A 15,209-nucleotide genomic window follows, 5' to 3' on the forward strand; every position below is an offset into this window, starting at 1 on the left:
GAGATGGGGTAAGGAGCCTGGAAGGGATCTTGAGATAGGGACAAGAGCCAGGGCAGGTGGGAAGATTGGTGCTTAGAGGGAGAGGCTAGAAGGAGAATAGCTGGATTTGGGTGAATAGCCAGGAGTGGGGTGTGAACACACTTTGAATGTGCAGAATGCTATTGTGATGCATGGCCAGAAAGGGTTAAGCAACCTGCAGGCTAACTGACCCAAATTCAACCTTTAAAGATGTTGCCGGCAAGAGTAAGTCTGAGGTCCATCACTGGGTTCTCAAAGTACAAAAAACACTACACAGGTATCTGTCAAACACAAGCAGTTTATTTCCTGACAGCTATCAGCTGTATCCCTTAACTAAAAGAACAAAATGATAGGAAAAGCGACATTTCTTACATCCCTTTGGCTAGCCGGGAACCCCGTTTCGGCTGCGGATGAAGTGGGAGACTGTCTCAGCTTCCGAGGCGTTGGTACCCAAAGCTCATTAGTGAGGTCCAAATTGCTGTGATCTGGTGCAGCTTTAAATACTGAATATCTTGTTTGTAGTAGTTTGGAAATTTCCAGGGGTTACTCATTGCTTGTTACAGTATGGCTCAGCCGTACTGCTTGTCCTTTGACTTTGTTTACATGATCAGTACATTTAGACAAACAAGATTGTTATGTTCCCGCCCTTATCTATAATTAGTTCTTGCTACAATTGTGTATGTTCCTAGAGGCTTGCTTCTGGCTCATCAATAGTAGGGAAAGTGGGAGGAATAGGAAACGGGGGAGAATGCAGGCCTCGGCACCTCTATACTTCACACGTACAGAGTTCTTCTGCAATTGACCCCTACAAAAGACATATTAATTTATTAATTAAGTATATAAATGATAATTAGGGCTGTTCCTTGGAATTAGTTAATAGAGCCATGTTAAATGGACTAGAGCTTTGAAATGCAAACCTGTATTCTTAGAGAGCGGTATAGGCAACACTAATTGTATGTGTTTACTTATAGCTTGTTAGATGTTAACCATGTGAACAGACAGTTCCTGCCTATTACCATAGCTATTGATTGGGAGATTTTAAAAGGAAATATTAAATTTAGATGAAACATGGGTGTAATAATGTATATATTTCACTTTGAAGTTTGTGGTGAATTGTCTGTAAACTGCTTAATTAATAAAAGTCTCAGAGGTGTTAGTAACTTTAAAAAAACTTCAAAAACAATGAGTAGTCCTGTAGCACCTTAGAGTAGGGATGTAATTGAGTAGTTGACTACTCGACTACCCACTAATCATAAGCTTATGGGGTACTGAGTGGAGTACTCGACTACTCGCTTCTCCCCTCCCCCGCCTTGCTGCCTCCGTACGACAAGCAGCAAGTGGGAGGGGCAAAACAGGAGCCACTGCTGGGGGGAACTGGCTTAAAAGCAAATTCCTCCAGCACTGTCTCCGCAGTGCCACCTGCCCCCTCCCTGCTGCCTCTATCAGAGGCAGCAGGGAGGATGGATAAGGAAGGCTGCTGCAAAGCAGCCTCTGTCTGCAGTGGACCAACGCTCGCTGTGGGCAGAGGCTGCTCTGGCAGCAGCTCCTGTTTGCGGCCAGCCCCAGCTGCCACCAACAGGGGCTGCTGGACCCAACATGAGCCAGGACTGAGTAGTCCTGGCTCTCATGGGTCCAGGACTGCTGCGCCTCCTCATTTTAAATGTAGTAAGAGACATTGGGCTCTTACATACAATGCAGAGATGCAGCAGTCCCAGAGTGAGCCTCCCCTTATCGACTAATCATGCCGTTGATACAAATGGTATCAACTATATGATTAGCAAAATACCCACTCCTTAACATCCTTACCTTAGAGACTAACAAAAAATATATACAGTATCATGAGCTTTCATGGGCACAAGCCACTTCTTCAGATGAGTGGAGCAAGAAGCACACAATTATCTTATGTTAATTGATTACAAGTGAGATTTAGAAAACAGAAGGTAATTTCAAAAACAGTATTGTTCATCCCAAGACTGCATGGTCAAAAAGCTGCTATGAAACTATAAAAAAACCTCTTGGACCTGATTCTTTTTACCTCAGATCTGCTTAAGATTCATCGGGGCAGCCTGAGACAAGACTGATCTCCAGTGTCATTCTCTACCCCAGATATTGGTTATGAATATTGGACTGTAACCAATGGACTAATTCTGAAAGAACTCTGCACCTCTGAAGCTCAACATCTCTACCAAGAACTGACTCTAAGAATGATATTCAATTTATATTTGTATGTATAATGATCTTTTGACCAATTCTCTCTCTTCTAATAAATCTTGGTTTAGTTAAGAAATAACTATAAGTATGTATTTGGGTACGATCTAAAGTATTTGTTAACCAGTGAGGTATGTGTCTAACCCTTAGGGATTGGTAGAATTTTTTATACGATTAACAAGATTTTCAATAATCATTATTATATTTGACTTGACTGGGAGGAAGCCGAAGACTGGCTTACTTTAAGGGAACTATGTTTTTTGGCTTCTGGGCAACCGGCTAGGTGTTGTAGATGCTGTTTTGATGCTAACTTGGTGAATCTAACTATTGGAATAACACCAATTTGGGGGATTGTCTTTATTCTTTGCCCTAAATGAGCAGCCTCAGTTAGCCTCCTCTACCCACCGGGACACTGCTCACAGCTATATAAGAGTAAGTACTCTGAAAAATCAGGCCTTTGATATCTCATATTGGGCACCCAAAAGTACCGGACCATTCTTACTTGAATCTCACTGTGCCTCAATTCCCCATCACACCCCATCTCACTTCAAAGTTTTCTTGCTCCAGTGGTTTCATATGGAAAATGTTCTTATTCCACATGTTCAGCTCACAAATGAATGTCTAGCATATCTTATCTGCACATAGGATCCCCTTGCCACTCCTTTTCTGCTCTGGTCTAGTCCTGCCCCTCCCTGAGAAACCCAAGTGCAGCCCGCTACTAACCTGGCAATATCACACTGGAGGCTCAGCCTAAATTCAGGCTTTTGGGGGCCTTCCAATCCTTGGCTCTAGGATTTTCACACCTCCCCACTTAGTGGGCCTAGAGGGGAACTCAGACCTGCCCTCTACTCTGGGTTCCAGTCCAGGGACCATGCAGAAACAGAAGATGTCTGTTTGTTCAGATCATCTGCTGTATCTGTGGGCTGCTTCCTACTGTGGCCTGTAGCTTGGCTTTCCTTAGTGTCTCTTCCCACTGATATTTCTGCAGGCCCTAAAACAAAGGGGAAGCCAAATTAGTTATGCTAAACAAAAGAAACAAAGGTCTTGAACCAGGCCTACCTGACCCAATGTGTGTCTGACCCTTTGGGGCCTCTATTTCAGCACTAGCCCCAGCTGGTTCTTCCCTCCAGGAAACTTCAAAGCAGTTTCTGCTGAAGTACTAGTCCCAGCTAAACTTTAGTTCCAACTGCTAGCTCAAAAGATCTGTTTCTTGTGTGACACTTCTGTTAGGTGTAGCTGGCAGCAACCAGGGCTAGGTTCAATAGTTAGGGCTCCTCTTCAACAATAAAACAGAACCAGCATGAGACCCAACCCCACCACTTGAGATAATTACACATCACCCCTGGGCACCTTTGGGAGGCAATATTTCCACACTAGCAAGCACAGACTCTGCCTGTAGAGAAAAACTTATAATGAAAGGAGAGAAGTCACCTGACAATAATTAGGGAAAATTCTATAAGCAGGATTCATAATCATAAAACTGTGAGCAGGACACTTACTCCTGAGTGTGAGGGGTGGTATCTTCTGCCTCATTTTCTGTGCCCCTCTCTACTCTCTGACTATCTCTCACACAGTGGTTGTCCTTGGTCAGAGAGGATCCAGGGTTCAGAGGTACATTTGTATGAGTTCATCTCCCACCCTTGCTTGTTTCACCATCTGAGCACTTGCTCTGGCTGGCTGCCCTGACAGCTGTGGTTCCTCTCTGCTGGTCACCCGGCCAGCCACTTGCACCTGCTGGTACAATACTTGCCTCTTCTGCAAGCCAGCTACTCACCACCAGCTGACTGTCAGTTACCAAATGCTGCCACCTGCCTCTCTGCTGTGACCTCTGCAAATCAGTCCCTTCGAGATTGTCAGCTCTTAATGCTTATCAGCTTTTAGCAGGGGGCAGAAATGCTGTTCTCCTCTATCTTTGAACAATGGGGAGGAACAGTTAAACCAAACCATGGACCCTTAGGGAAAGTCCACATCTCCTGGCTGGGACACCTGTCCCCTCCCCTTGTACTATCTCAGAACTTTGGCAGTTGACCCTCTGGCTTTATGAAGTCCTTTCAGCTGCAGGGACACCCTCATTTGTGACAGGTTAAGCACAGTTCTGCTCTCCTTAATTCATACAATAAAGACAGCAACATTGATAGCCCTGCATTCAGTACTAAAGAGATTTGTAACCCAACGCCAGTCAGTTTGACCAACATTGCTCCTTCTGCTGGATATCTAAGCAGAGCTGGTGTGTTCATAAATACAGCTTGCTCCTGAAGTCTCTCCCCCTCCCAGCTGGGGATGGCAGTCAGGAGCCAAGCAGGGAGAGGTAGTACAGCCAGTGGCAGTGGGGCAGGCATCTGGGACCAGGAGCAGAACCAGATTGGGGAGGGGCAGAATTGACCTCCCTTAGTCTGGCAAACTCCCTCTTTTAGGAAAAGTTGGGTCCCGAGATTGTCAAAGGTCCAACCTGTAATATAATTTATATTTTACTCTGCTTTTATATTTTGTCTCAATTTCATGAGCTAATCACACACATCAAAACTGGAACTCTGGGTCGGAAAGTCAGGATACTTTATGGATCAGACAGGGTGCTGAGTCAAAATGTTAATTTCTATGTTCTTCTGATAAATGCAGAGATGAAGAGAGAGGATCTCTAGTAGGAGGTACTTTTTCAAAAGACAAAAACTGTTAGGCTACGTCTACACCATTGCCTTCTTGCAGAAAAGCATATGCAAATGAAGCTTGGCATGGAATATCGCTGCAGTTGATTTGCATAATTAATGAGCTGCCGTTTTTGTGCAAGAGGCTTTTGCGCAAAAAGGAGCCGCACAGTCGGCTCCTTTTTGCTCAAAAACCCTCTCTTGTGCAAGAGCCGTTCTTCCTGCAAAAATGAGGGGGGTTTGTGCAAAAACGAGCCATCTACACAGCTTTTTTTTTGAGCAAAAGCTTCTTGCGCAAAAATGGCTGCTCATTAATTATGCAAATGAAGCGCGGTGATATTCCATGCCGAGCTTCATTTGCAAAAGCTTTTCTGCGAGAAGGATACAGTGTAGACGTAGCCTTAGTGAAAATCCTGAGAACAACTTTGGAAAAGAACTATAAGAAAATCCATGAAAAGAACAAATGGTTGATTATCAAGAATGTCATATAATACCTAAATAAAATAATGAGAAGCTGCTACCAATTGCTCTAGTCTACCCCTTTCCACAACTTAGTCTTCTAGCCATATCATAGATTATGTTCATCCCTTGGGTGAGAATAAACAATCTGAAAAAGACTAACCCTGCTGTCAGGCAAAAGACCACCAGGCCTCAACAGGACCAAGGTCCTAGAATCTTGACCTTCCTTGTTGTAGGGTTTTCCTTGTGCAGATTCTCTATATCCATCTTCAGCCCAGTCTTCGGGTTGGTAGGGGAACCAGGACCCACTCACTCACCAGGTTCTAATCCAGGGCACTCTGGTAATCAGCAAGGTTCTGCACCCCAAAGGTGGCATATCGCTTCTCTCTTGATTGCTTTCTACCAGCCTCTTTAAACAAAAGGGCAAAGTGAAAACATTTAAACAAAATAAATTAAAGACTAAAGCCCAGGCCTTGAATAAAGTTCAGAGTCTTTTTTCCCTGAACAGGTAAGGCAGAATCTCAATAGCCAGTGGCCGCAAGCAACCACACCTTCTATAGTACTTCCCCTGAGGAGCTAGGAGTCTCTGTTCACTTCCACTGGCTGCCTGCCAACAAGCTGTTCTGCTCCCCTTTTAAGTTGCTCCTTCAGCCTATGCATGCATTCCTGGTGTTTGTAGGGTGAGGCTGACTAGGCCCAGAATAACTCCTTAACCCCTTCCTTTCTGGGGCATGTTTTTGTATTCCCTGCCTCAGTGAGGTACTGGCAGATCCTACTCATGCCAGGGTCCTGTGGGAAGATTGCCTTCTCCCCAGCCTTTGGTTTAGGCAAGTTTTGAACCATGCCATTTGGCATCCATCGAGCTCCTGTCACCTTCCAGTAGGTCTCCATGCTCATGGTTTGTGCAACAGTGCCTATTTGGATGACATGGCTATCTGTACGCAGGACAAGGAAACCCATCTGGTACAAGAAGTTACAGTTCTCCTGTCTCTAAAGGAAGCCGGGTTAATGGCAAACCCAGCAAAATGTAAAATTGGAAGGTAGCAGATGACTTGCTTGGATATACACTGGGGAAAAGCCACATCCAACCTGTGGCTGACAAAGTCCAAATCTTAAAACCTACCCTGCTACAGCAATGAAGAGACAGGTTCTGAGATTTCTCAGCCTCATGGGGTATTGTTGCAGATTTGTACATAGATTCTCCACTGTAGCGGCCCCTCTCGTGGACTGAATTAAAGGTAGTGACCCTAGAAAGGGCCATTGATCTGAGGGAATGTGAGAAGGTCTTCCAGCCACTGAAGGGTTGCCTTAGTAGGGCACCAGACACTTCAGAAGTAGGATCAGGAGCCATATTGCCCCAAGAAATAGATGAAGAGGAGCATCAGTGTTGTATATTAGCTGGAAACTATTTTTTTGGGGAAAGGCCTACTCTGTCATTGAGAAAGACTGATTGGTGTTGAAATGGTCATGGTAGGTGCTGATTGCAGCCAAGGAGCACCCGGAAGGAAAAAAAAAGGTGTGTGCTGAGCACCCATTGGTGGCCACTTGCATCAGCACTTCCTACTCGATTCCAACATCTCTTGCCCACCATGGATCAGCTGTTCCATGGCATGCTGGAGGCTTGGGAATGAAGAAACAAGAGTGAGACATGTTGGAGGAGAGGGTAGACTGGGGTGGGAAGATGTAGGGCAGGAAGAGACAGGATGGACGTGTGGCTTTGGAGAAAGGAGTGGAGTGGGGCAGGACCTGGCATGGCACCAAGGGGAGCATTCCCCAGCACATTAAAAAGCTGGTGCCTTTGATGGCCACAGGTTACTTCCACTATTACTTTCCTTGAGAAACAGTTCCTCCTGGTCATAGAACAGTTCCCCTCAGGTGGCTAAATTCTATGATGGGACACCAACCCTCGGTTAATGCAGTGGAACCTGTCCCTCCAGTCCTTTTCTTCATGGCTCCATCACTGGGGAGGGAAAACACACTAAAATGCAGAGTTTTTTCAAGGGGAAACTGGCTTCTTATACCAGTACCCTGGGTACCGTATGGGGGAGGGGAGGAGGTGCTATGGTATACAGATCCCATGCTGACCAGGAAGGGGTTAATATGGGCCCAAGAAGGCCTACCCTGGTATATCTGTGCAAGGTGTCAAGCCTGGAGAGAGAAAATAAAAGAGCAAAAATTCAGATCATCAATCACTAAGGCCTGGTCTGCAGCAGGAAATGAGGTTGGTATAGCTATATTGCTCAAGGATATGAAAAATCCACCCCTCTGAGTTGATGCAGTTAAGCCAACCAAACCACAGCATTAGGTTGATTGGGAAGTATAGTACCCTGTGTTTACAGGAGAACCCCTCTTGTACCCTGAAGTGTTGCAGCAGTACAGTTGCATCATTGTAAGCAATCCCTCCCTGAGAGCTGGGACAAAACTCTGCAGCTAGCCAGAGGAAGGAAGAATTTGCTAGGGCTTGAGACCGTCTTGGAGCTTCCTGGAAGGAAGAACCAGCTGAGCTAGAGCTGAAGTAGAGACCTTTAAGGGTCAGAGCTATGTTGGGGCAGGTAGATCTGTTTTGGGTGTTTCTTATTGCTTGCTCCTCCTTTATTTTGGAGCCTGCAGACAAGTCAGTGGGGGAGATGGTGAGAAAGATCTAACTCAGGCCATGGAAGGAAGTAGCTCAGGGATACAGCAGAGGGTATGAACAAACAGATTTCCTCTGTTTACTACAGGGTACTGGGACTGGAACCTAGGGTAGAGGACAAGCATGGGTTCCCCTCTGACCCACAAAAGTGAGATGTGAAGATCCCAGAACCATGAACTGGCAAGCCCCAAAAGCCTGACACTGGGACAAACCTCCAGCATGATAGTGCCAAACCACTGACTTGCCTGGCCTGATTTTTTCCAGACAGAGCATGACTAATAGTAAGCTGAATGGATGACCAAATCACAGAAAGAGGCAAACCACTACAGGGCCAGGGCAGCTGTTGGCAGGGGCCACAACAGAGGAGAAGAGCTGTTATCCCAGGCTGAATGTGAGAAGGCGTCCCTGCCATGAGTAGACTCTGCTACAAGTTTTTTAGATTAGAAATTAAAGAATGCCAGTTGTGACATGCAACATTGAATCCTCCTGTTCGCTAGAAATACAAAGAAGTTTTATGATGGAACATCATGTCAAAGCTGTAGATGAGGAGATGAAACAATGTTGCTTTTATCTAAAGTCCTGGTGTTGCACAGAAACAATTAAATCACAGGGTGCTCTCTTCAAACAGTGAGTCTGAATTAAGCCAGCAGAAAAAGGAGAATCTGAACTAATGCCAAAATGCCATTCTAAACCCATGTGTTTCTGACATGAAAACAATGGGAGGTTTTGGTGTAATTCTTGTAAAGAAATAGCTGAAGTAAGGATAAATGCCTTTGAGCACACAAAACTCCTGTTAACATCAATAGAAATTTTGCACTAGAAATGGAAGGGGGAAGGGAAGGAAACTGGAAGTCTTAGATTTAAAGGGATATTAAAAGCATTACAGGCAGTCCCCGAGTTACGTGGATCCGACTTATGTCGGATCCGCAGTTATGAATGGGGCTTTTCTTGCCCCGGAGGACGGGAGCGGCAGGACGCCCAGATGCGCCGCGGTCCGCCGCCCCCGTCCTCCGGGGCGAGAAAAGCTGCTCCCCATCTCCCTGGTCTGCAGGGAGACGGGGAGCAAAGCCTTGGAGCACGCCCGCAGCAGGACAGCCCGGGCGCGCTTGAGCTGTCCCCCTGCGAGCGTGCTCCGCGGCTTTGCTCCCCATCTCCCGACCAGCAGACCAGGGAGATGGGGAGCAAAGCCTCAGGGCACGCCCGCAGTGGGACAGCCGCAGTGTACCTGGGCTGTCCCACTGTGGGCGTGCTCCCCGTCTCCCTGCAGACCAGGGAGACGGGGAGCAAAGCCGCGGAGCATGCCCGCAGGGGGAGTGCTCAAGCGCGCCCGGGCTGACCCGCTGCGGGCGTGCTCCGCGGCTTTGCTCCCCGTCTCCCTGGTCTGACCAGCAGACCAGGGAGATGGGGAGCAAAGCCTCGGAGCACGCCAGCAGTGGGACAGCCGCGGCACGCCTAGACTGTCCCGCTGCCCGCGTGCTCTGCGGCTTTGCTCCCTGTCTCCCGACCAGCAGACCAGGAAGATGGGGAGCAAAGCCTCGGAGCATGCCAGCAGTGGGACAGCCGCGGCACGCCTGGACTGTCCCGCTGCCCGCGTGCTCTGCAGCTTTGCTCCGCGTCTTCCAGGTCAGCAGACCAGGGAGACGGAGCAAAGCCGTGGAGGACTTGGGCGGTCCCGCCACCCCCGTCTCCCTGGTCTGCTAGGGGGAGGGGGGGTGCAGCTAGTGCCCCTCCCCCACCCAGCAGACCAGGCTTTTCTTGCCTACCCCTGGGGTAGAGCAGCTGGGGGCTGCTGGGTTGGTCCCGCAGCGCTGCTCCGGACCAACCCGGCAGCACCCCAGCTGCTCTGCCCCAGGCGTCCTGATTCAGCCGCTGCTGGTCAGTTTCAGCAGTGGCTGAATCAGGACGCCTGGGGCAGAGCAGCGGGGTGCTGCTGGGTTGCTCCAGTAGCCGAGGAGCCACGCTACTGGAGCAACCCAGCAGCACCCCAGCTGCTCTGCCCCAGGTGTCCCCAAGTCAGCCGCTGCTGAAACTGACCAGCGGCTGACTACAGGAAGCCCGAGGCAGAGTTGCTCTGCCCCAGGCTTCCTGGAATCAGCCGCTGATCAGTTTCAGCAGCAGCTGACTTGGGGACGCCTGGGTTTCTTAAGTTGAATCTGTATGTAAGTCAGAACTGGCGTCCAGATTCAGCCGCGGTTGAAACTGATCAGTTTCAGCAGCGGCTGACGCCAGTTCCGACTTACATACAGATTCAACTTAAGAACAAACCTACAGTCCCTATCTTGTACGTAACCCGGGGACTGCCTGTACTTTAATAAAAATACTTTTCTATTAAATCCTCCCCTCCCCTTACGTGCACTAGTACCCAGTGGCAGGCCAGTTTTTAGGGCTAAGTTCTGTGTGTGCTCATTTAAAGTCTGTGCTTACAACCAATGAAGTCAGTGACAAAAAAATTAAAATTTCTTTTTGATAAATAAGGCCAAAAATGCTTCTACGGGAGTTTTTCCTCAGGCACTTGTTGTGGCCAGCCTTGGTGCCATAACCTCCGGGCATGGGCTGCCCCAGCAATGGCTTCTGCTTCACATCTCAGGGGACTGTGCCACTCCCCCGCCATCCAAGCCCAAACCCCCAGGCCACTCCACATCCCCTCCACCATCGGAGCCTGCCCCTTCCCCCTCCATCTGTCCCTCATTCCACCCTCCCCTGTGCTCAGGAGAGCTGTGAGCCATGTGGCCTACCCACTCTCCCCTCCCCTGTGCTCAGAGGTGGGGGAAAGGGTCAGGCCTGGTCATGCACTGCAGCCGAGGGTAGGGGGGTAAGGTTGGGTGGAAGGAGAAGGGGTCTGGGCTGGCAGAGCAGGGCAGGGGGACCTGGGCTGGTGCAGCGGGGGGGAGGACCGGGGGCCTGGACTGGTGTGGCAGAAGAGAGGGAGAAGGGGCCTGGACTGGCACGGCCACAGCATGGGTCTCCCCAGTGGCTGGGGGAAGGGGCACGGGGTTGCCTATCCACCATGAGAGGGGGGTTGGCAGGTGCAGCAAGCAGGGATACAGCCCCCTAGTTAATTAAAAGAAGTAGGATTAAGTGGTTGCAAGTGAAAACAGATCAAAGTAGGTTAATAAACCAAAATAAACAAAATCACCAGCTAGTTCTAATCCACTAAGAAACTTACTTATTATATGCAAAATCTTACCTTAAACAGCTGCTCTTATCTCAGGTAAAAAGCTTCAGGTCAGAGTTAATCTATACTCTGGTCTGGGATTACAGCTTCTTCAAAGTCCTTTGTATCAAGATGGATTCCAGTACTTGTTGGCATGATCGCATGTCTTTGTAGGATCAGCGTTTGGGCTTATAGGACAAAAGCTACCATTCAAAAATCGTTGTTTTAAGTACTGAGTCATTAAGTACCTGAAGTATCACTAATGGTCTCCATTAGCATATTTAGAATTATAAACAGATTCACTCTTCATATTTCTAACTTCATATGCAGCAATGATCCATGCACAAAAATAGGATATACAAATTGTAACTGTAAAATTGGTGTTATATGACCTGCTTCGCATAAAGCATCTCTGAGTTATACATATTCATAGCCACAAGCCAATTTTCATGAAGTAGCAGGGGCATGACATTTATCTCACTCAGTTTCCTGCCCTTGTAGCAGGACACTGCCACTGGTGCCCTTAGTCCCTTCTGTTCTCTGCCTGTAGCACATAATAATTTGGTCTCATGAGAGCTGTAATAACTGGGTCTAATTTCACTTGGTGGGTGTAGTGTGCAGGTGGTAGGTGGTGTTGGTGCCCTCTGGTTTATAAGTCAGTTTGGATGATCTGATGGTCCCATCTGGCCTTACATCATGACTCTAGAAAACCATATCCCCTCTTAATTTTCAGTTGCTTGACTTTGTGATGCCATCACTTCACTAGTCCTCCAGGCTCCATGGAATCTTTCAGGGCAGGCAAGACCTGAATTACTAAAGTAAAATACAGGTAACCCCCTTCATCCTGCAATTGTTTATTAAATGACGCCCCCACCAAAGCCATCACCACTATTCAGTTTTCTGTGTACATCATCAAGAAACATAATAGGGCACAGGCATGGTGTGTGGGCGTATGCACATGTGGTCCTTTTAATGTCTCCTTGGTGCAATGCAGCGCTGATGCAGCAGCTGATTAATGAGAGCCTACTTTGGAGTGTCCCCCCTCCCCCCCCCGAGGAATGTATACAGTACATTACCCATTTTTAAAGACACTTCAGAAGTGTTCTTCAGTGCTCTGTGGTCACTGAGGGTATGTCTCCTCTAGCTTGGTAGTTCGAGCTAGGTAGGCAAATGAGGGCAACTGGAGTTGCAAATAAAGCCCGGGATTTAAATATCCCGGGCTTCATTTGAATCTTCCCGGGCGCCGTCATTTTTAAATCCCCCTTAGTACAAACTCCGTGCCCACGGCTACACACGGCACGGAGTAGGTAGTTCGAATTAGGATCTCTAATTCGAACTACCGGTATACCTCGTTCCACGAGGGGATTTAAGAATGGCGGTGCCCAGGAAGATGCAAATGAAGCCCGGGATATTTAAATCCCGGGCTTCATTTGCAACTTCAGTTGCCCTCATTTGCCTACCTAGCTTGAACTACCGAGCTAGTGTAGACATACCCTGAGTCTTTTTTGCTGGTGCTATGTTGGAGCCCCCTACTGAAATACTCTATCAGGGGTAGGGAACCTCAGGCCTAGTGGCTGGATATGGTCCCTGACTTGCCTGGATCTGGCCCCTGAGGCTCTGGGTCCCCCTCAGCATTGGGGAGTCTGTGCTGGCACTCCAGCCCCTCCCCCCACTCTTTCTCACTTGTGTGCAGCCTCCCCGACTGATTTTTCTTTCAGGGGCCCCCAACTAAAAAAAGGTTCACCATGTAGTCTAGGCACTGGAGCAACTGTCCTGCATGGATTCTGTATCTGGACAAGCTCTTCCACGTAATCAATAGCCGTAAGTGGCTAAACATACTGCGGGAGACAGTAACATTAATTTACTCTGATTTTAGTTTTGTATTTTTTTCTGAGAGTTTCCAACATTTCACCTAAACATGTTAGGAGTTTTAAAATAATCCAAAATGTGACATCTTGAAAGAAAGCATCTATTAGCCCCCAAATTGCTGGCCCCCCGTTTTGCACTGACTCTTGTCACTAGTACCAAAACCGTTCCAGGTCAACAATGAAGTTCTCAAAAAGAAGCATATGGTTTTAAGGTCAAATTAAAAAAGCCAGATTTATTATGTTAAGCCACTTAGCAGACAGCAATAACCTATCTAGCAACTGCTAATTAATAGAACGGAACATTCCATTTGCAACAATCCTTTCCCCATAACTACAAAAAAAATAAAAAATTAAAGCACTATTTACAATTACATGCCATCAGGCAGTGGTAGCGCAACTGTCAACTTGTCACCTAAAAAGTTGCTGTAGAGAGCACCTCTAATGGTACAAGTAAGTCTGCTTTTGTTAGCAGCTGCTGAGTCCTGCAACCTTAGGACCCTGACCATAGCCATCCTGCGGCTTCCTCTGTCTGATCTGTCCCCTCCCTTTGGAACACTTCCTCTTTGCTTTCAAAAACATTGTGCAATACAGAGCAGACAGAAACCAAACAAGGGGCAAAGTCAAAAACATTGTTCCTTTTCAGCAGGCATCTCCATCTCACCTTCATCCTTAGAAAGGCACATTCAGTGACCATACTGCTCTTGCTGAAGCAGTAGTGAAAACAATACTCAAAAGTGGAAGCATGTGCTCCAGATGACATAACCAGAACACAAGTGTCATAAACCAAGGGAACAATAGGTAAGCAGCATTTCACACTCTCTCAAAGGTATGTAAGAATTACCAGATCACAGATCAGTGGTCCTATCTCAAAAGGTGTAAAAACCGCTATAGTAGACATTTGTGGAATAACCGCCCATTGGGGAAATTTCTTCCTAACCCATCGGTCAGTGGTTGATTTATATTCAGAAGCAAGAGAGGTTATACCACTTATAAATTAAGTTGATCATACCTAGTATAACTGTTTGTGTGCTCTTTTCTACAGGATGGCCGGAACAGTTTTTCTAGTAGGGGTGCTGAGAACCACTGAACCAAACTGAAAACCCTGTATACACTGGAAACCACTTCGAGCCTGGGGGTGCTGCAGCATCCCCCACATCTGTAGTTACAGCACCTATGCTTCTCTCTCAGTGTCTAATTCTTAGTTGTGTGGTAAGTACAAACTATCATTACTCTTAATGAAAAGTGTAGCTTCTTGCCACATCAAAAAACACTAACATATTTGTATCTGAATTCCACCACTTCAGCCCAATATAGGTTAATCAGTTAAAATATCTGAGGGGAAGGAAAACAGATGAGGAACACTGTAAAGTTTGTGTTAAACCCTGTTTCAGTGAAAACTTCATATAAAGAAGAAATATTGTCCATTCCGAAAATATTTTCCAGATGTCTTACTAGCACATTCCAATAATGCATACAATACCAGTGACAGGGAGGAGGCACAGGAAAAACGGGCTGGACAAGGTTTTGGTAAACAATTAGTTCCTGTAATGAGCTCTCACACACCTGCCCCCACAGGAAGAGGTTTTTCTGGCTCAGAACATATTCTAGCTGACACATTTGAACATTTTCTGACGTTATGCGTTATACAGCTTGCTATTAAACAGTTATTGATTTTTTTCAGGTTTCACAAGTAAAACATTAACTATGCAACCACAAAGGCAAAGGACTGGAGGGGAAAACAGAACGAAGGAGACAACCAAAGTCAGCAAAGGGGACAGAGACAGAAAAGAAACCAATAGCAGGTGTATTTACAGTGGTCATAGTTCTGACATGTCATAATAGTGATACCTTACATTATTAGTGTGCCTTTAAGTCCTGTATACTTTTTTACATATGGCATCACTGAAATATAGTCAGCTCTTGGGTGAAGGTTGGTAGCCTAGTAGCCAGCAAGAGAGCAATGCTAACATCAAAGAACATTTTGGTTAAGGACACACTAGAGAAAAATATCAGAGGGGTAGCCGTGTTAGTCTGAATCTGCAAAAGCGGCAAGGAGTCCTGTGGCACCTTATAGACTAACTGCAGTGTAAGAGCATAAGCTTTCGTAGGCAAAGACCCACTTCGTCAGATGCACTAGAGAAAAATGTTGTTCATATGGAAAGTGTCATATGATTAAAGTCTACATAGAGCAAATGGATCTTGGGTTTTAAAGTCTTGACCAAAATACA

The 15,209-nt window shown here is 46.8% G+C and overlaps 2 long non-coding RNA genes across 2 annotated transcripts; one reads left to right on the forward strand and one right to left on the reverse strand.

Moving 5' to 3' along the window:
- Positions 1 to 688: 688 nt before the first annotated feature.
- On the reverse strand, positions 689 to 12,129 carry LOC142829231 (uncharacterized). The gene is made up of 3 exons (XR_012903655.1): positions 11,147 to 12,129; positions 5,491 to 5,736; positions 689 to 823 (listed from the first exon to the last, which is right to left on the reverse strand). It is a non-coding gene; the product is annotated as an uncharacterized LOC142829231 (long non-coding RNA).
- A 1,528-nt stretch (positions 12,130 to 13,657) lies between these two features.
- LOC142829237 (uncharacterized) lies at positions 13,658 to 14,988 on the forward strand. The gene is made up of 3 exons (XR_012903668.1): positions 13,658 to 13,779; positions 14,024 to 14,190; positions 14,663 to 14,988. It is a non-coding gene; the product is annotated as an uncharacterized LOC142829237 (long non-coding RNA).
- Positions 14,989 to 15,209: the final 221 nt, after the last annotated feature.

This window comes from Pelodiscus sinensis, chromosome 1 (assembly GCF_049634645.1).
Source record: "Pelodiscus sinensis isolate JC-2024 chromosome 1, ASM4963464v1, whole genome shotgun sequence".
Classification (NCBI taxonomy): Eukaryota; Metazoa; Chordata; order Testudines; family Trionychidae; genus Pelodiscus; species Pelodiscus sinensis.